Source organism: Hyla sarda, chromosome 2 (assembly GCF_029499605.1).
Source record: "Hyla sarda isolate aHylSar1 chromosome 2, aHylSar1.hap1, whole genome shotgun sequence".
Lineage (NCBI taxonomy): Eukaryota > Metazoa > Chordata > Amphibia > Anura > Hylidae > Hyla > Hyla sarda.
Genome location: NC_079190.1, coordinates 259,960,530 through 259,982,852, shown reverse-complemented (window position 1 = coordinate 259,982,852; position 22,323 = coordinate 259,960,530). Strand labels below are relative to the sequence as shown.

General features: G+C 40.9%; 2 pseudogenes; both read right to left on the bottom strand.

Annotated features, from left to right (window-relative positions):
- Positions 1–4,715: 4,715 nt before the first annotated feature.
- LOC130359793 (U2 spliceosomal RNA) lies at positions 4,716–4,797 on the bottom strand (annotated as a pseudogene).
- Positions 4,798–5,525: 728 nt separating this feature from the next.
- On the bottom strand, positions 5,526–5,678 carry LOC130360010 (U2 spliceosomal RNA; annotated as a pseudogene).
- Between the last annotated feature and the right edge of the window lie 16,645 nt (positions 5,679–22,323).

Genomic DNA, 22,323 nt, shown 5'->3' with positions numbered 1-22,323 from the left:
CAGATACTCTTCTACATTCTAACATGGAATGCTAGGTCATTTCCTTATATATATATGAAAACAGGTACCTTTACTTTTACAAAGCTGAACTAACATGAATAAAACAGATTGTCTCATAGTTGTTATTAACATGCTGATCACATAAATCTACTGACAGATTATATTTAATGTAAATCCATGTACAGTAAACTTAAATGGAAAGTACTTATCTATACACATTGCATTTCAAAACTTTAAAGGCCATTTCACTTTTTTTTCCCTTACATTTTGTTATACTGTGGCCTGGTGCTAAAATAGATTTTAAAAAATCTGGGTTTTCCATAAATCCCTTTGCACTCAATACCCCATAACAACAACGTTTTGCAAATCTATTAAAATGGAAAAAAAAAAGTTTATTTTTTTCCGAGGCAAGTGCTCTCTATCACCCAAAGTTCAAGAAAAAGTGCAAATGTGTCACACTAAAAAAACGTGCACAAAGGATGCGGTCTATGGCTAAGCCCTTCTCCAACAGGAGAGAGGCACTCCCAAAAACCTACCCTTCACCTCGGGGCCAAAAGGCACCTGCAAGGATTTAGGTTTGATTCCCCTTTTCACCGAAGCTACTAAGGACCTGAAAATGCTCCTGGCTTCAACCTAGGTGTTAACCAAGGTATCAGCCGAGCAGCCGTATACTGATGGCATCTTGACCAAAGCCAACATGCCCAGGGAGGTGAGGAACCTAATGGCCACACACACCTCCCCTAGAGTGCCAGGAGGGACACCCAGAAGGGCTACCGCATCCTGACAATCCTGTGTACAAAAACAGACACATAAAAGTGGCACAGTGACAAACAAAAACAAAAAAGTGGACGAGTTCAGATATACTGTCCGGTCATCCGGCTGGATCTATAAAAATTTCCCTGATCCTAGCCAGAAGGCCAGGATGCCAAGGGTGAGTGCCAAAGGTGAAGAGTAATGGTGCAGTGCTTTCACTCAGTGAGTTTTAACACCCACACTCTTCTGAACGTGATTATACCTGTTATTCTCCGACGCATAACACATATTCACGTATTGACATTTTTGGTATAGATCGCAGTACCTTAGACATATTAAAGTCGTCTTCCATTTTAGAACCGTCATGGTCAGACCACTCTCCCATACTGATAGAACTGGAGGAACGCAACTCTCCCCCTCCGAATTACCTATGGAGATGCAACAACTTTCTTATGTATCATGTTCAATGTGGGGGAGTACTGGAGAAGGATCTGGAGGAATACTTTGCTAGCAATGTAACGGATGATGTGTCCGCTACCACGATTTGGAATGCTCACAAAGCATACATTAGGGGATCCTTTATTAGAGTAGGGCATACATATAAAAAGAAAAGGGAAGAACGTCTAAATAATCTCCTACTTAGACAAAAACAACTAGATACAGAAAATAAAATAGGCAAAACACCTCAACTGGCGCAAGAATTAAAACTGATTAAAACGCAGATCAGGGACCTAATGCTAGATTCGTATCTCAAAATGTCAGTTAAATCTAAAGCTAAATATTATGCCTTTGATAATAAATCAGGTAAATTATTAGCTGCAAAAATGAAAGATAAACATATCAAATCCAGAATTCCATTCCTCTTGGGTGACTCTGAACACTCTAAGCTATATAACCCATATGATATTGCAAATCAATTTATGCAGTATTATGAATCTTTATATAATCTAGATCAAGACCCAGAGATTTCTCCGCCCACAGATATAGATATAAATAGATTTCTTCAACACATAAATTTACCAAAAATCTCAGACTCTCACTTATCCTTACTAAATGCTGAAGTAACCCCTCTAGAAATTAAAAAGCTTATTACCTCCCTCCCGTTGGGTAAATCCCCGGGACCAGATGGCCTGTCGACTTCTTATTACAAACGCTTTTCCCATATTCTACTACCACACTTACATAACTTTATAAATGAGGTTTTCCTAACTGGCTGCCTTCCTAAGGAGAACCAAGCGGCTATAATAGTCACGTTGCCTAAACCTGGAAAAAACCCAGACTCCCCTAAAAATTTTAGACCTATCTCTCTATTAAACGTGGATGTAAAGCTATACGCCAAATTATTGGCCTCTAGACTGGCCCCTATTTTGCCCTCAATAGTGAATGTAGACCAAGTAGGTTTTGTGCAAAAACGTCAGGCATGCGACAACACTCGGAGAGTATTGAACCTTCTTCATATAAGCGAAAACAGGGGGGAGCCAGCGCTCTTTCTGTCGCTTGATGCCGAGAAGGCGTTCGACCGAATTAACTGGTCGTTCGCCTTCTCGGTACTGGAGAGAGTGGGTGTGGTGGGGACGATCTTTCAGGCTATTAAAGCATTGTACACTCTCCCGAATGCGAGAGTATTCACTAATGGGTCTCTTTCTCGGGAATTCTTGATAACCAACGGCACCCGTCAGGGATGTCCGCTGTCCCCGCTAATTTTCGTTCTATGTATGGAGCCCCTAGCACAGGCCTTGAGGGAAGATGGAGAGGTTAGATGTATTAAAATTGGAAATAGTGAACACTTGATTTCTTTATATGCGGATGATGTAATCCTCACCATAACAGACCCAGAGACCTCTTTACCAAGAATTTTATACTTAATTCAGCAGTTTGGATCACTTTCATATTATAAACTGAATATGCAAAAATCACAGGTGTTGCCTATTCACATGACCCAACAATTGCGAGACTGTCTAGCTAGAACACACCCCCTTGACTGGCAAACAGACAATATTACGTACCTAGGACTTAAAATACCTACCTCCTTTTCAAAGCTATATTCTTGTAACTATGTGCCATTTTTACATTCCCTGAAGAATGAGCTAGAGAAAATAGGGAGATATGAAGCATCATGGATGGGACGAATTGCAGCATTTAAGATGCTCTTACTTCCGAAACTGCTGTACTTATATAGAACATTGCCCATACAACTTCCAAGATCATTTTTTCAACAAGCACAATCTTCACTTTCCACTTACATCTGGAAACATAAGAAACCTAGAGTTTCTAATAAACTATTAATGAGGGATAGACAGAGGGGAGGACTGGACCTTCCTGACCTACACAGATACTATGTGGCTACACTTATATCTCAATTAAAATTTTACTGGGCGGGAGCTGTGGAAACACCTTGGGTCAACATAGAATTGATCCTCAGTGGCCTGGTGGAGGTGAAAACTCTCCTTTATCTACACATATGGGACCAAAAACTGACCCAGGGGGCGTCTCCGTTAACGTTCGCAGGGCTAGAATGCTGGCAGATGGCTCATAAGGGGTCGTCCCAAACGCACACCTCCCCACCCCCACATTCCCCAATCCACATTGTTTCTTATGTCATACCTGACCTATATCTCCTAAATTGGGTAGATAATGGTTTAGTAGCTATATCCTCTATACTCCAAGATGATCACTTACATCAATTTAGATACCTAAGCTCCACATATAATTTGCCCAAATCGGACTTCTATAAATATTTACAGGTCAGACATTTGCTTCAATCACACAACAAATCCGGTTGGAAATACTCCACTGACTTATTTAGACTGTTCCAATTACACTATAAAGGACTTAAACCAATCTACAAATTATTAGATTCTGTTACTGAACCGTTTCAAGATAAGCCATACCTTAGGTGGTCTAGAGAACTTGCATGCGATATTTCACACGTAGACTGGGAACAGTCATCCAATTGGATCTATAAGTCGTTAAAAAGCGTATCACAAATTGAAGCAGTGACTAAAACGCGATTATGTTGGTATTTTCCCCCTGTACGCCTGCACGCCATGTACCATGATGCATCACCACTGTGTTGGAGGAATTGTGGACAGAGGGGGACATTGTCACATATTTTGTGGTTCTGCCCGAAGATACATACATATTGGAATAATGTTGAGTTGATCCTTAAAAACGTATATCCATTGTTTCCTAATCTTTCTCCCAAATTAGCCTTGCTTCTGATAGGAGTACATGAGATACAGCTGGAGATGCGAGCGTTAACTTGCAAGGTCCTCACAATAGCTAAATTGATAATTACAAGGCATTGGAAGGAGATAGAACCTCCAGATATAAAAGAGATGGTGGCGGCAGTGGACTTGGCGTGTAGGTACGAAACACTACTTGTACAACATGGAGGTGATTTAGATACGCGTACTATAGATATATGGAAATTGTGGTCGCTACGTTCTTTGACATCTATCTAATGTCCTATGGACAGATCTAATGCTATCTCGATGTTAAAGAGAAGTTCTGGGAGACATGGGAGATACATGTGTCAATTATGTCATCTATGTCATATATATCGTATATGCTTTGCATATATAAACATCTCAGCAACGAGGTAATGTACCTGCGTTCCACAGGTTGACTGTTTAATGTTCAATATTCTTTTGATGTAAGACTGACGTGATACTTTAGAGAAACTGTTTGTAACCTTTCTTTTGGTTTGATACTTGTATGTTCGATAAAACCTTAATAAAAATTATTGAAACGAGTTTTAACACCCAGTGAGTTTCGGCACCTCAGGGTCACCACTCCCCGAGGCACAGAAGTACCTCGGCTCTACACCCCTCTACCTCATGGCGAGACCCGGAGGAAACAGGTCACATCAGGACAGCTGTCGAGCTGATTCCTCAGAACCAGCCCCGGAATGCCCCGGTACACCTGCCCCCTCCATGCAGCACCCATCCCCACCAGCCCCAAACCGGTGTGACTTCTCCACCAGTATGAAACTGATAAGAACAGATACTACACTTGATCTTAGCCAAAAGGCCGAGAAGCCTGTCTTTTTTTTTTTTAAGAGCCGAGGAACGTGCTCTTAAGAGCCGAGGAACGTGCTCTCAAATCACCCAAAGTGCAAGAAAAAGTGCAAACGTGTTACACTAAAAAAAAATGTGAACAGAGGATGCGGTCTATCGCAAGCCCTTCTCCAAAAGGAGAGAGGCCCCCCAACAAACCTTACCCTTCGCCTCTGGACTAAAAGGTACCTGCAAGGTTCCAGGTTCGATGTCCCATTTTGCCGAAGCTACTAAGGGACCATGTATGTTACCGGCATCCCCCTTGGCGTCAGCCAAGGTATCTGCCCCCCAGAGCTGATAACGGTAGGTACCCTGCCAAAGCAGGAGTACCCGGGGTGTTTGCAGGGAGGTGCGGAACCTAATGGGCACACACACCTCCCCTAGACCGCCAGGACACCCAGAAGGGCTACCGCATCCTGACAAATCCGGTGGACACACAACACGCAAAAAAGTGACACAGTGAGACAAAAATAAATAAATAAGGGAATGTGTGCAGATATACTGCCCGGACATCTATAAAAATGTCTCTGATCCTAGCCAGAAGGCCGGTAATCAAGAGGTGAGTGCCACAAGGTGAAGAGATTATGGTGCCCGTGCTTCCACTCAGTGAGCCAGTACACCCAGTGAGTTTCGGCACCTCAGGGTCACCACTCCCCGAGGCACAAAAGTACCTCGGCTCTAGACCCTCTCAGCCTCATAGCGAGACCCGGAGGAAGCAGGTCACATCGGGGCAGCCGTCGGGCTGATTCCTCAGAACCAGCCCCGAAACGCCCCGGTACACCTGCTCCCTACCACCCATCCCCACCAGCATGAAACTAAAAAGAACAGATACTACACTTGATCTTAGCCCAAAGGCCGAGAAGCCTGTTGCATGGGCATAATTGCTATGACACTTGAAATATAGCTTTAGGAGGCCTCCAATTTCTCTGGATCATCTTTGAGATGTTTTTACACCTTGAAGGGAGTCACCTGTGGAAAATTCAGTTGACTGGACAGAATTTGGAAAGACACAGCCCTGTCTATATAAGTATATATGAAATAGATAGAAGGCGCTCCATAGGGTAAATAACACCAGAGACAGGATGGGAATCTGGGAAAGATACAAGCCGCTCACCCTGGGTGGTTGTGTAATAGCATACACAAAAATGCAAATCACATAGTGTAGATACAGTCATGGCTGTAAATGTTGGCCCCCCTGAAATTTCTCACAGAAAAGGATTGCAGTAACACATGTTTTGCTATGCGCATTTTTATTCCCTTTGTGTGTATTGGAACTAATCCAAAAAAGGGCAGAAAAAAAGCAAATTGGACAAAATATCACAGCAAACTCCAAAAATGGGCTGAACAAAATTATTGGCAACCTTAACTTAATATTTGGTTGCACACCCTTTGGAAAAAACAACTGAAATCAGTCGCTTCCTATAACCATCAATAAGCTTCTTACACCTCTCAGCCAGAATGTTGGACCACTCTTCCTTTGCAAACTGCTCCAAGTCTCTCTTATTGGAAGGGCACCTTTTCCCAACAGCAATTTTAAGATCTCTCCACAGGTGTTCAATGGGATTTAGATCTGGACTCATTGCTGGCCACTTCAGAACTCTCTAGCACTTTGTTGCCATCCATTTTTAGGTGCTTTTTGACATATGTTTGGGGTCATAGTATAACCTTATGCAAAAGTGAGCGCTCACTTTAGCATAAGGTCATACTATGTTTTTAATTGTGTTTTTAACTAAGTGTCTGCATCCTCCATTTTCGTAGTGCATGTTTGTATATGCCTCCCTCCTGATGACGTGGGGTTTCAGGAAGTATTTACCTGACCCCTGTTCACCTGGAGAGGCGTGACCCGAAGAAGTGCCGGGAGCAGCACGAAATAGCTATCGTCTCCTGACGCCCCGCTATTGTTATGGTTTTACCTGCACCGATGAAATAAAGAAGCCTGTTACCTGATCACCCAAACGTGAGTGCCCCCACTAATAATAACGCTTTATTTATTGTTGTCCTTAGTAGGATTTGAACCCAAGTCCCCAGCACTGCAAGGCAGCAGTGCTAACCACTGAGCCACCATGCTGCCCTTAGCATATATCTGCTATATATCTGCTATACATCTGCTATACATTTGCTATACCTCTGCTATGCATCTGCTATGCATGGTTGCTAAAATGGACAGAGATGTCAGCAGAGAGCACTGTGCTCGTGATGTCATCAGTGTTCCAAAAAGAAAGGAATTTCCTCTGTAGCATTCAGCACCTAATAAGTTCTGGAAGAATTAAGATTTTTTAATAGAAGTAATTTACAAATATGTTTAACTTTCTGCCACCAGTTGATTTAAAAGAAAAAAGGTTTTCACTGGAGTACCCCTTTAAATAGTGAGGTGTTAACCATTTCACTGACAAATGAAATCATTGCAGAAGATTTAACCATTTCACTACTTGACAGAACATTCACTACTTGACAGAACATACACTGTAAACACTGTAAAAAATAATAAATAATAGATGGTTAAATAATAAATGGTTATATATTCTGTATAACCATTTTGCATAATTGAACTATTTTATGTAAAGCCTGTACAGTAAAGTTTTAGGTGATATTTACTGTTGTATGTTCTATCAAGTAGTGAAATGGTAACATTTTCTTCAATGATTTCATTTGTAAATGAAATGATTAACACTTCACTATTTCAAGGGGTACTCCGGCGTTTAACATCTCATCCCCTATCAAAAGGATAGGGGATAAGATGCTAGATCACAGGGATCCCGCCGCTGGGGACCCCTGCGGTCTCTCCTACAGCACTCCCGTTTTTCACCTGCAGAGAGCGAGTAAAAATGGGGGTGCTGCAGGAGAGACCGCGGGGATCCCCAGCAGCGGGATCACCGCGATCTAACATCTTATCCCCTATCTTTTTGATAGGGGATAAGATGTTTAGCGCCGGAGTACCCCTTTAAGTCTACAACTTTTGCCATGCCTGATGAAGCTGCGCTTGCGCAGTGAAACACGTTGCATTCTGGATATTAAACTTGATTTTACTTGATCCTGCTGCTGTTCCGGTCCTGTCAGCACCGACTAGATCCCACCACTCCTTGAAGCTGATACAATATCACGCTGATCTGTCTATATAAGGTCTCAAAGCTGAAAAACCAAGCCATGTGGGGGGGGGGGGGAAAGAACTGTCTGAAGAGCTCAGAGACAGGATTGTTTAGATCTGGAGAAAGGTACAAAAAAAATTCTGCTGCATTAAAGTTCCCAGGAGCACAGTAGCCTCCATAATTCTTAAATGGAATAGGTTTGGAACAACTCCCTAGAGCTGGCTGCACCATAAAACTGAGTAATCAAGGGGAAAGGGCCTTGATAAGAGATATGACAAAGTACCCAATGATTACTCTGTCTGAGCTTCAAAGATCCTGTGTGCAGATGGGAGAAACTTTCGGAACATCGACCATCACTGTAATACTCCACCAATCTAGTCTTTATGGCAGAATGGCAAGAAAAATACTTCTCTGTTAAAGACACATGAAAGCCAGCCTTAACTTTGCAAAAACAAAAAAAAAAAAGGTCCTAAAAGACTGTTAGACCAAGGGCATTAGTACCAGAGACCATGCAGATGCTATGGGACCCTTGCAGAGAGGAGACCCTTCCCCAGTTGGTCCCATTTATTTTTCTATTGGTAAAAAAAATAAATTGCATGACTCCACATTCTTTATCTGGATTGTCAACAAGTTAATGGATTGGAGTATCTACCATTGGGTTACGGAAAGCAAATGTGTCACATTGGCCAGGAATATGTGCAGCCCTCAGCTTACCTATAGCTTATATCCCTGCCTACTTGACAATCTGCCCTAAGCGACAGACTTCTAGCTGGACGGCGGTCCCTATACTAAGTGCAAGGCATAGCGAGGTCGAAACAATAAAATACAAACACAGTACCAAAGTCAGGAATAAGGTCAGAACACAAAGGGTTAACATCAAACTGAATAGCAAACAGGACAAACACAAGAAGCAGAATCTAAACGTATAAGCAATGTCGGATCAGTAACAGAGATAGCAATGCAGTACAGAAACAGTAAGAAAAAAGAGATATCAGAGAACAAGCCAAAAATAAATGCAGGTAAACCAGGTGATACAATCAAAATGTCAGTAACTGCCGCCCGTAACTCTGCAGTTTCTGAATGAGGCTCCTGCCGCCTCCATAGCAGTCGTGCCTATTGCATGCTTCAGCTCCTTAGGATCGCATTACACTTGAGTGTGCACTAGGTATAGCTACAATGGAGACAGCAGGAGACAGTTAGGGGCATCGGGGAGGGGAGAAGGAGTAAAAAAAACTGCACTTTTTTTTAAGGTAATTAGCAGCCGATTTGTCCAATGAAAAATTACTATAGTACATAGTGCTGCAATAAAGTGGATTTGGGCTTTGAGCAGGAAGCAGGAAGAAGACCAGCACTGGAAGACATTGGTGCAACGGGGAAACGTAGGAAGGTTTGTTTTAAAGTTTGTTTTTTTAGTTTTTGCAGCCCGGGCACAGGGCTAAAGAAAATTTTCACTACAGTTTTCCTTTAATTCTAAGCTTATATCTGGAGGAAACTAAGCACTGCTCAACACTTGCCCAATAACTTTCTCTACAGTAAAGCATGCTAGTGGCAGTAGTATACTGTAGGGGTGTATTTCAGTGGCTGGAACAGGGAGACTAGTCAGAGTTAAACCTTTTTTTTTCTGAAACGAGCCGAGGAATTATCACCCAGGTGCAAGAAAAAGTGCAAACATGTAACACTTAAAAAACATTCACAAGAATGCGGTGAGAGAGGACCTGCAACAAGTGGAAACTTAGCCTAGTTTTTATCTGTTTTACCTTTTTCTGGATCAACACAGTAGGGCTTTAGGTTGAACTCGATGGACTCTATTTTTTCAACCTTACAAACTATGTAAGGCTGGGTTCACATATGTCTGGTGTCCGGCATAGTTTGCATCCAGCGTGCACTGGAGGGAAACTGATGCTAGAACTGATCCTATTCATTTGTGACAGTTCACAATCACCCAGCGTCTCAATTTTGACGCCGGATGGTTAGACACGCCGGGTGGCACCAGACAGAAACGCAGCTTGTCATACAACTTATTCCATACAATTGATGACAACCGATGCATGCACCTCTGTCCCTGTCAGGAACTGTCCAGAGCAGGAAAACTCCCCATGAAAAAAAAAGGTCTACTGCTCTTAACAGTTTCTGACAGGGACAGAGGTGGCAGCAGAGAACACTGTGGTCAGACTTAAAAGAACTACACAACTTCCTTGGGAGCATACAGAAGCTGGCAAGTACTGGAAGGTTTTCTTTATATATTTTCTTTATATAAAAAACTATAGTTTTAAAAACAGAGAACTACAAATTCCCATTCATGGTGGGTATCTATAGGTGACATTTTCAGCTTTAACAGCAAATATTGTCGCTATACATTTGCCACATGCACCAGGCTTTTGTGATCTATGCCAGGCAGAGTTGAGTGGACTTTTAATACATTTGTTCAAATAATTTTGTCAAAAAGTTAGGTGTTGAACCTGTAACTCAGCTATGACCTTCCACTTTTTTTTTTTTTTTTTTGCAAAAACGCAAAGAAAAACACCAAATCTGCCCCATGGTGTTTTTCCAGTGAAAAAACGCTGTGGCCAGATGTTAGCTGTAAGTCAATAGGAAAATGCTAAATGCCTTTTTCACTTGGCATTTTTAATTTTGGCACTTTTTAGCGTTTTTTTCACTCCTCTATGGCATTTTTCCGCTCCTTTTTTTAAATCGCATTTTCACTGAAATTGCGGCATTTTTCTCCCATAGAAGTCTATGGGAGTGAAAAAACGCCAAGAAAAATGCCATGTGGGTTTTAACTTTGGTGTTTTTCCAGGCATTTTTTTTTCTTTTTTGGACTTTAGTGATCCAAAAAAGGGATGGAGATACCCTTTTTTATTAAATTTCGTAGGGTACCATTAAAAAAAATTGTATTTAACGAAATTTATATATTTTTAGAACAAAAGTTTTATACATTTTTTTAAACAGGGACCAATTTATGTGGGCAGGCAGGTACCTAAAAATTTAGCTGGCAATATTATAAATGTACAAAGGGGCCAGGTAATTGTAAAAATAATATATTTTGTATAACTAATTTTCTGAAACTTTATATTATTAATATTTAATATTTTAATGATGTGTTTAATAAAGTGTGTTTTTCTTTTTTTCTTTTACTTTTTTAAAATTCTTTAGCTAGTACTACTACTCCCACCATGGAACAGACTGTGCTAATAGACAGATCTCCCGGGTATCACTTCTGACACATTGCAATCCTTCCCTGCACTATACTCTGTGATGTGAAGTTCTCTTTATATCACAGATTCATATTTCCCGCTAAGAACTGTGATTGGCCAGATGGTTCCAGCCAATCACAACTCTCAGCAGCATATACGAATCTGTGATGTGAAGATAACTTCACATCACAGAAGGCAGTGAACCAGAGAAGTGCAGCCGTACCGCCCGCATCTATAGCTTATACAGGAGGATCGCAGCGGATGTCAGGAGTGATACCCACTGTGATCTGTCCTTAACTGCTGGTACTACTGCTCCCAACATGGAGCACAATCTGCTCCATGCTGGAAGCTGTAGTACCTGCATTAATAGATTGCAGCGGGTGTCACTTCTGACACCCGTTGCCAACTGTCTATTAATGCTGGCACCATTTGGCCAATCACCACTCTGGGTGGCAAATATGAATCAGTGATGTGAATTTCTATTTACATCACTTGCCAGCCCAGAGTACAGAGCAGAGATGCGAGCGCTGTAGAAAGCCGCTCCACATCTCTGCAATACAAAGGACGATCGCATCGGGTGTCAGGAGTGACACCTGGGGCGATCTGTCTATTAGTACAGGTACTATTACTCCCAGCATGGAACAATCTGTTCCATACTGGGAGTAGTAGTACTACCTAAAAAATGAAAAAAATTAAATAAAGAAAAAAAAAGTAGATAATACACACACTTTAATAAACCAGTAATTAAAGTAAATTACTAATAAAAAGTTTAACAAAATTATTATAAAATATTATTTTTTACAATTAAGTGGCCCATTTATACATTTTTCATATTACCGGCTACATTTTTAGGTCCCTGCCAGCCCACATAAATTGGTCCCTGTTTAAAAATTTATAAAAAAAAAATTCTAAAAAATATAAATGTTGTTAAATACAATTTTTTTCCATCCCTACTGCATCCCTTTTTTTTGGTACCGAACAAAATTCTTAAAAAAAAAAAAAAAGAAACGCCAAAGGGGCCAAAAATCGAATTTTTCCGACAAAGACAAAAACGCCATAAAAAATGCAAGAAAAAAAAACACCGAACGCAGGAAAATGCCGTGGCATTTTTTTCTAGCATTTTTTTGGCCGGAAAAACAACCAAGTGGAAACTTAGCCTAACACTGCCAGGTTACCTAGGAATGCATTCAAGTACTTTTTAACTATTTTTAATTTTACGTTAATATCAAAGCTGGGGCAACATGAGTTTGAATGCTTTTTAAAAAAGGTTCAAAAAATATTTTTTATAAATAATACTTTTTTATAAATATTTTTTTTTATAAATAATACTTTTTTTTGGCAGTTGCCTGCCAGTGTTAAAAGGTACCCAAAGGTATCGGAAGAAGCATCGGCTTATTCCAAGTATTCCAAAATGTATGCCTTATTGAGAGTAGCAACAGGTATTGCACCTTGTGAGTGAATAAGCAATGGCTTTTTACTAACTGTCCAAAAAAAAAAGAAGTAATGGCTTTTTACACAAGGGGTCCAGGAATAGTTCCCACCAGAGAAAAATCTTTTACAATAAAAACACAAGAAAACTCTAATAGGAGGGAAAGAGAGCTCCATAAAAAAAATAAACAGACATATTGGCCCTTATTTACTAAGAGTGTTGTGTAGGTTTTTTGTGGGTTTTAATTCCCTACAATTTGTTTTCCACAGTATTTACTAAGCTTTCCCTACAGTTTCCTCTTTCCCTACATTTTGCTTTTTTTTACACCTGCTCTGACCTGTAGGGTTTTCCTCAGCTGAAATCCACCACATTTTCTGTGGAAATTGAGATTTTGTGAAAATGTCGGGAACACGCCCCTTTTCTGTGATCACGCCCCCTTTTCCTGACGGCCACACCCCCTTTTTGGGTTTTCTTTGCAAAATGGAGAGTTAGTTGGGTTTTTTCATTTCAGGCGCAAATTCAGGCGCAGACAGAATTTCAGGCGCAAATTCTGGCGCAGACAGAATTTCAGGCGCAATGCGCCTGAAAATGGTACACGACCCAACAAAACATGTTGGGTTTGCAATAGTAAATGACGGCCATTATGTAGTATAGAGAGACAGTCCAATGCTCCAGTGATGCTCATTTGGTCTCCTGACTGAGGCACCAATATAACAGAAAGGTAACAGCTTTGTGCGCACCTACAGTTTTTCCCTGATCATACTTTTTTTTCGAGAGATTAAATGGAAAAAAAGTAAATTTTTACAATACAGTAAATATTTCTAAGAATTTTTAAGATAAAGGGGTAGGCCTGCATTTTAAAACATAGTCCCTATCCACTATAAGTTTTTCATAGGGGAGGGTCCGAAAATTGGGATCTCTGCAATTTCCAGAATTGAGCCCGACTCTCTCTGAGTACGGAGCATGAGGCTGACACACCCCTCTATGCACTCTCTAAGGAAGTGTCAGAGATACACGAGCACTGTACTCCAACACTTCCATAAAGAGTGCATAGAGGGGACATTAAGACCCGGGGATCCATGCACAGAGAGAGCCAGGCCCAGTTTTGGAGGTCCCTGCTATCAGACACTTTTTACCCATTCTGTGGATAAGAGATACGTTTAAAGACGTTGGAGTATTCCTTTTATTAAAGGAGTACTCCAGGATCTGAAAACGTATCCCCTATCTTAGGCTGGGTTCACACTACGTTTTCTCCCATACGGGAGCGCATACGGCAGGGGGGAGCTAAAAGCTCGCGCTCCCTTATGTGACCGTATGCGCTCCCGTATGTCATTCATTTCAATGAGCCGACCGGAGTGAAACGTTCGATCCGGTCGGCTCATTTTTGCGCCGTATGCGCTTTTACAACCGGACCTAAAACTGTGGTCAACCACGGTTTTAGGTCCGGTTGTAAAAGCGCATACGGCGCAAAAATTAGCCGACCGGACCGAACGTTTCACTCCGGTCGGCTCATTGAAATGAATGACATACGGGAGCGCATACGGTCACATATGGGAGCGCAAGCTTTTAGCTCCCCCCTGCCGTATGCGCTCCCGTATGGGAGAAAACGTAGTGTGAACCCAGCCTTAAGTTGTCATGCCCACTCAATACAACGCTATGGGAGAGACGGAGCACTGCATTGGGCAATCTCCGGCTCTGCTATAGTGCTGCATTGAGGGGGAGTGCCAGCCGCCTCTTCGCGTGGTGGTCGATACACCTCCTATCTGCTGACTGCCGGGGCCCCGTATGGGACATCGCAGGAGGTCCCAGCGGTCGGACCCCCCTCGATGTGACACTTATCCCCTATCCTTAGGATAGGACCAAATATCCCCTGAAATCAGGGGGCATCAAAGGATTAATGTAAAATAATGAAAATATCACAAACTGAATAACCTGTATAATAGTTATTTATGGATTCTGCTATGAAGAGCTATAGATTTGCTCTACTTTATTACAGCGAAAAGATCCCCTAGCCAGTCCATGGTAGAATTCAGAATTTTTTCAGACAATTTCTGCAACAGATTATCTCTAGATTCCATGGTAGATTATTAAAGTAGAAATCCAAACCGTGTTAACATAAAGTGACCTCAAATAGCATGTAGACAAAATGTACTTGTATTCTCCTCATGTATATATATTTTTTTTTCTCTTGATTCTCAAGAAAGACAAATGAATTTATTTTTTGCTTTAAGGGAAATGTTCTGAATTCTCCCTTACATGTGATTTTTTTTTTTTTTAATCTAGTCTGATAAAGAAAATATGCTTTGAAATAGAAAACAATTTAATAGATTCCTGTATATAAGTCAACACCCTAGTTTTAGCTGTGAGAATGTGAGTCCATGGCAGCACAAAAATGGGTTAAATATCTGCTTCTACCCAGATAGTAGAGGTGTCACCTAGTAGTGATCGTACTCACACATAATGTATGTAGCAATAGAAATATTATTTGGTGTAAACTAGCGATGAGCTGAATTGCCCATATTCGAATTCGCAATATTTCGCGAATATATAGACGAATATTCATCTTATATTCGCAAATTTTGCGTATTCATTATATTCGCATATGCAAATATTTGCATATGCAAATATTTGCATATTCGAGGAACAAAACAGTGAGGGGGTGGCCAACTTTACTATTGGTTGCTAGGGATGTTGTTGATAACCTCTGACAAGTGTATTTGCATAATTCTAATTGGGCCGCAAGTGAAAAGAAGGAATATGTGAATATTCACATATGCGAATATGCGCATATGCGGGAAAAAAGTGAATATTCGTAATTTCGAATACATACAGCGAATATATTCGCAATATTCGTGAATTTGCTATATTTGCCATAAAAATTCGAAATGCAAATATTCGCACCCAACACTAGCGTAAACCCCTTCTGAAACCCTTCCTGGAGAAACTCTAGAACGGTAACTTCTTTACAGGTTTGCAATTAGAAACTCTAAAGAAAACCTTTATTGTTCTTCTAGATGGAAAAATATTATTTACGACCACCTCAGAAAAAATTGAAGGAAAGGATCCAGCTCTTGGATCCAAAACCTTTTTCTCTCAGAGATGACCATTTATCCTCCATGTAGTAAGCTGGAGGTTGATCATGGAATACTACAGACTGACTGAGAAGATCCTTTCAATTAATTCAATGCAAGAGATATCAGTCCCTTCTGGGTTAATGAGGCAGGATGGCTATAGCTTTCACTCTTGTCATAAATCTTCTTCAAAACCTGAGGAATAAGGGGAAAAATGTACCTGAATATCTTCCTTTAACTGCCCGCCAGTGGATGTGTAAAATGGAACAATATTCAACAGAGAGTGCAGGAAAATGGGAGTTAATCGCGCTGCCACCAAACAACCAATCACAGGATGTCCCTTTTCAGTAAGTTTATTGTGCAAAGTTCAAAGTACAGACGCGCAGCACGTTTTAAAGCAGTTCCAGCTTTTTCATCAGGCGTAGTTTCATCAGATGCCTGATGAAAAAGCCTCCACGGCATTGAAACCTGTTGCATGTCTGTACTTCGCACTTTGCACAATAAACTGACTGAAAAGGGGACATCCTGTGATTGGTTTTTTAGTGGCAGCGCGATTAACTCCCATTTTCCTGCACTCTCTGTTGAATATTGTTCCATTGTACATGTCCACTGGTGGGCATGGGGAGCCGCAGCAGCTACCTCCATCAAAGAATTGCTACATGAGTGTTGTGCCTCTGTTTGTCACAACACAGCCAGGTGAGTACATTTCATATACGGTTAAAAAACCCAGCTGCTATGGCGAAGATAATCTTGGAGGTGACAAAGAGCTAACTTAATCATGCTGAGTTCATTGATTTCTCTTTGGGTGACCACTTCTCCATTCAGAAACTCTCTACATGGACACCCCAGCCTAAATTAGAGGCATCTGTCATGAGTATTTTGGGAATACGAGTAATCAGAGATCTGTCTTCGCATAGAGTATCTGAAATCAGCTACCTCTCAAGATCCTTATTGATTGCTGGTGTGACTGGCATTCTTGCTTTCAGACCCACTGATGTTCTCTTATAGTAGTGAAGAATACTCTGCTGAAAAATTCAAAAGTGAGCCTTTGCCTAGGGGACTGCTAAAGAACAAACTTCGGGACAGGAATCTTAGGTATCAGACTGATAAACCTCAAATGCTGACAATGTATATCAGAGCAAACTCCAAGCTATAAGACAGAAAGAGCTGCCTGTAAAGCTTAGAGACAGGATTGTGTGGAAACATAGATCTGGAGAGGGGTACGCAAACATTTCTTCTGCACTGAATGTGCTATCTTTAATTCTAAATTGAAAAAGTTTGAAATAACCAGCAAGCTTGTCACACCATCAAACCAAATTTAGCTCAAACAGTGTCTGCTACAATCAAGATATTGTCCAAGTATGGAGTTATGATTGTCTCCTTGCATAGGAAAGCTATTACTTTCACTATTACCTTTGTAAATATCAGGGTGCTGAAAAGAGATAAAAGGGAAGGCACACAAACTGGAAATGTATGTGACAGCTCATCCATATTGTGAACCTTAGGAACTGATGTGAGGAAGTGTGGATTGGAAGATGGCAAAAGGAGTCTCAAATCGATCACTGCCTCTTTATTAGAAGAACTGTCATTTTTATTGTCTCAATTTTTAATATTCTGTAAGGGTGCGTTCCCACAGGGCGTATACGCAGCGTATCTAACGCTGCGCAAAATGTATGGCAGCAGCGGGAAATACGCTGCGTATCCCTTGCTCACTATACACACAGGGCTTTCCGGCGGCAGCCCTATGTGTGCAGTGAGTTTTGGAGGCGGGGCCGTGTGCCAGGGTGTCTGTGACGCGCGGCTCCGCCTCCAAAACTCACTACACACATAGGGCTGTCGCCGGAAAGCCCTGTGTGTATAGTGAGCAAGGAATATGCAGCGTATTTCCCGCTGCTGCCATACATTTTGCGCAGCATCAAATACGCTGCGTATACGCCCTGTGGAAACGCACCCTATATCATTAATCTGTTTAAGGTTTCACATTGGATATGGTTCTGTATTGACTTTTGTTTTTTTCACAAGAAAGAAGCATGAATAGTGACCTAATCCTCTTTGATCCAGCTTACAGCCTCCTCAAAACATCCTGAATATCTGCCACAAGGAGAGAAACTTCAGAGGCTGTGAGTAAGGGTCTATTCACATGGCAGAATTTCCACATGCAGAATTCCGCACAAGCCAGAAACCACCCAAATTAATGTGGAAGCAGAATTGGTGCGGAGGTGTGGAAATTCTAGCATGGTAATAGACCCTAACTGACTAGTTGTTGGAGGAATAGAATCAAATTCTGATATCCTTGTTCTATTATGTTGCCAATCCATATTGGGGCAAACTGTCTTTCCCCGAAACGCTTGGTGCAAGAGGAGACAAGTTGACCATGAAAGGCAAGAAAGTAGAGTTTGGCTAAAATCTTTGTTGGACAACAAAGTCTCAAAAAACAGAGTACTAGTATGGTAATGTTAGAAAGTACAGCCATATTAGTAGTGTCAACCAAAATATCTGCAAGAAAATCTTTTAAAATCTAAGGCTATGTTTCCACCTGGCAGTTTCTTGGAAAACTGCCACTGCACTTTTTGAGCCAAAGTCCGAAGTGTTCTTAAAAGAAATGAAAAAAAAAAAAAAATTATTATAAAAGGACTTCTACATCTCCCTCCTCATGGATCCACTTGTGGTGTTGGACCCAAAAATGCAAAGTTAAAGGGGTTATCCACCATAAGGTGATTTTTAGTACATACCTGCAAGACAGTAATGCACATGCTTAGGAAGAATCTGCGCTTGTCTTGGGGCTAAATGGCTATGTCGTGAGATTACCATAATACTGTGGCTAGCTTTGTGAACTGGTATTTCCTTTTTGAATTTTCTTCTTTGCCTACAAACCCCATAATTCCATTTCCTCCCTCCCACACATCAGCCCCCCCCCCCATTAAAACAAAAATGAGCTGCATCCATTCAAAAGACCTGTGGTTTTCAATCAGGGTGCCTACAGCTGTTGCATCAGTTGCAGATTGATCTCTCTTCCGCCAAGCGATCACTCCACCAATTGAAGCAGACAGGCTCCCTGTCATCAGCTAGTGAGAGTCAGGTCTCAACCACATTGCAAGTTGGGAAAAATCTGAGACAACAGTCATTTTGTATGCTGCTAAAAATAAATATTGGGGTGAAAATCACAGAAGAATTGTGAGAATACCGTCACACACAGGTACAGACACTATATTATGAACTACACTAACTTTACAGCCCCTGTAGCATAGTCAAATAAATATTTTTTCCTGGAATACCCCTTTAAAGTGCAGTTTTAAAAGGAGGGGAAGCAATGCAACTATTCTTCTTCTAGAAAACTACCAACATATTCTCACTCTTCAAAATCACAGACCGCAATACTGTCTTCAGAATCCCCAAAACAACAGTTCTAGGTCTTTTTGAAACTGGTGCACAAATCGTCCTAGGAGCAGAATAGGTAGTTGACAGAGCCAAACAAATTTTTGGCACCGTATTTTGCTTAGTAGTAGTGGAACTTACATAGAAAAAAATATTGAAATAGTGAAATATTTGTTGGAGAGATTTATCACAACCTGTGCAGAGGAAAATTTGCCAGTTGCTTATAGTAACCAATCGGATCAGAGAGAAATTTTTAAGCATCTTTTTGGATTTATCTGATTGGTTGCTCATCTTCTCTGTGCAGGTTTTGATAAAACTGTCCATGTATCTTTTTTTTTTTATGTTTGGAACTAACTCCAGATTTTGGCTTACAAATACTAAGCCAAATCCTGCCATTGGAAGCCAATCTTAAAAGGGGTAGTCCGGAGAATTAAAAAGAAAAAAAAAAAATCAACTAGTGCCAGAACGTTAAACAGATTTGTAAATTACTTCTATTTAAAAATCTTAACCCTTCCAGTACTTATCAACTGCTGTATGCTCGACAGGAAGTTCTTTTCTTTTTTAAATGTCTTTTCTGTCTGACCACAGTGCTCTTTGCTGTCACCTCTGTCTGTCTCAGGAACTATTAAGAGTGGGAGCAAATCCCCATAGCAAACCTATTCTGCTCTTGACAGTTCCTGAGAGAAACAGAGGTGTCAGCAGAGAGCACTGTGGTCAGACATAAAATAAATTAAAAAAGAAAATTACTTCATGTGGAGCATACAGCAGCTGATAAGTACTGGAAGGGTTAAGATTTTTAAATAGAATAAATTTACAAATCTGTTTGACTTTCTGGGACCAGTTGATAAAAAAAAAAAAAAAGGGTTTTCACCGGAGTATTCCTATAGCCACTTAAGGACCAAGGGCGTACCTCTACACCCTGAGTCTGCTCCCTTTCTATAACTCAGGGCTACGCTGTGGTCCCGCGTTATAGCGGGTCGTGCCTGGCCTCTAACAATGGCCGGAACTCGTGGCTAATAACTGATCGCGGTGCCGCGCCCTATTAACCCTTTAGACGCGATGTTCAAAGTTGATCACCGCATCTAAAGTGAAAGTAAACTACCCCTGGCTAGCTCAGTCGGCTGTTCCGGACCGCTGCGGCTAACAGCTGGAGCACACAAGGAGGACCCCTACCTTCCTCCTGTGTGTCCGATCGCCGAATAACTGCTCAGTGCCTGAGATCCAGACATAAGCAGTCAAGCAGCAGAATCATTGATCAATGTTATCCTATGGGTTAACAATGATCAATGTAAAAGATCAGTGTGTGCAGGGTTATAGGGGGCAAAAAACATTGCAAAAAATACATTGCAAAAAAAAAGGTGAAAAAAAAGTTAAAGATCATTTAACCCCTCCCTTAATAAAAGTTTGAATCACCCCCCCCTTTTCCCATAAAAAAAAAAAGTGTAAATAGATGTGGTATCACCGCGTGCAGAAATGTCCAAATTATAACAATCATTAAACCGCATGGTCAATGGCGCATGCGCAAAAAAAGTCCAAAATAGCGTATTTTTGGTGACTTTTTATTGAATGAAAAAATGAATAAAAAGCGATCAAAAAGTCCAATCAATACAAAAATGGTACCGCTAAGAACGTCAGATCACGGTGCAAAAAATGAGCCCTCATACCGCTCCATATATGGAAAAATAAAAAAGTTATGTGGGGTCAGACAATTTTAAAAACATATACATTTTCCTGCATGTAGTTATGATTTTTTCCAGAAGTACAACAAGATCAAACCTGTATAAGTAAGGTATAATTTTATTCATATGGACCTACAGAATAAAGAGAAGGTGTAATTTTTACAAAAAAAATGTACTGCTTAGAAACGGAAGCCCCCAAGGTTACAAAATGGCGTTTTTTCCCCTCAATTTTGTCATACACTGATTTCGCCGTGTTTTTTGGGTAAAAGGACTGATGTGATTGCAAAGTAGAATTGGTGGCACAAAAATATAAGCTTTTTAAAGGTAAGGAGGAAAAAATTTAAGTGCAAAAACGGGAAAAAACCCTGGTCCTTCAAGGGTTAAATTAGTGTCTTAATATTCTGCATTAAATCCGGGGACTCCTCACCTACAATTTTATTGATACACTGTTTACAAAGCAGCTTGTTTGTCATATACAGCAATTCTTTACCACAGACGGCACATTTTGTTTGACCTTAGGCTTATTTTTTACTTAGGTATAGAGGTAGCACACTTTTGTATATAGGTCAGAGTAACATTCCCATAGGACTATTACATTACAATCACAGCAGAGCCTACAGTAGCTGAAGGAACGGCAACTATAAGTGCTACTGAACAGATTCTGGTGCCTTAAGTAGTTGTAGGGTGCCCTGAGAACATCCGATACTCCCATCCTGCTACCAGAAGAGATGTCAAGCGTTCCCTCTCCATGTAACCCCATGACCAGAAGTGAAGTCACTTGGGATTCCCTTAAGCAGCTGGAGTCTGGATGTTATGCCCAGCACTCCTATCAACATTCCACAGAGAACACCAAAATATTGGCGTTCCACGTAGGACTGAGCTGCCAATGGTCCACTTGCTGTGCTGCCACTGGACATATCCAGCAGGCACAATCTACTACAGGTCATCCATCTGGACTGATATGAATGGGGAGCCAGAAGATGAGCAACCTAGTGTTGATCCTATCATCAATATTATCCAAGCAAATCTGTGGTCCCTGCAAGGGACACCTATCATCTCTCGAGCCTTCTGGAAAAAAAGAGGCAAGGAAGGGGAGCCCACCAGCAGCACTCAATCCTTAGGCTGCTTCCACACTATAAAATTCATCCTTTTTAAAGATCAGTCTGATGTTCCGTCATGAAAACCCTGCAAATCGGTCATTAAACAGCCGTTAGAAAATCCCATTGTAGTCTATGGGATTTTTACATTATCCGTTTTAATCCGTTATAGTCCGTTATTAATAACGGACGTTATTTTGTGACGGAAGATGGTAATGGGAGAAATAGTGCATGCATTATTATTAATAATAGTGCATAACATCTGTTATTGATAACGGACTATAACGGATTAAAATGGATAATGTAAAAATCCCATAGACTATAATGGGATTTTCTAATGGCTGTTTAACGACCGATTTGCAGGGTTTTCATAACGGAACATCAGACGGATCTATAAAAAGGATGAATTTTATAGTGTGAAAGCAGCCTTAGCCTGCTAAGTGGGAATGAAAACCAAAATTAAGGCGACTAGACCTAGTCTCCTCACCTCTCAGATAACCTGCACTGACAGGGACAGGATAAACACTGGCACATGGAGGAATGGGTGGGTTTAGCTTTATTAATTAGCTTTATTTCCCCTC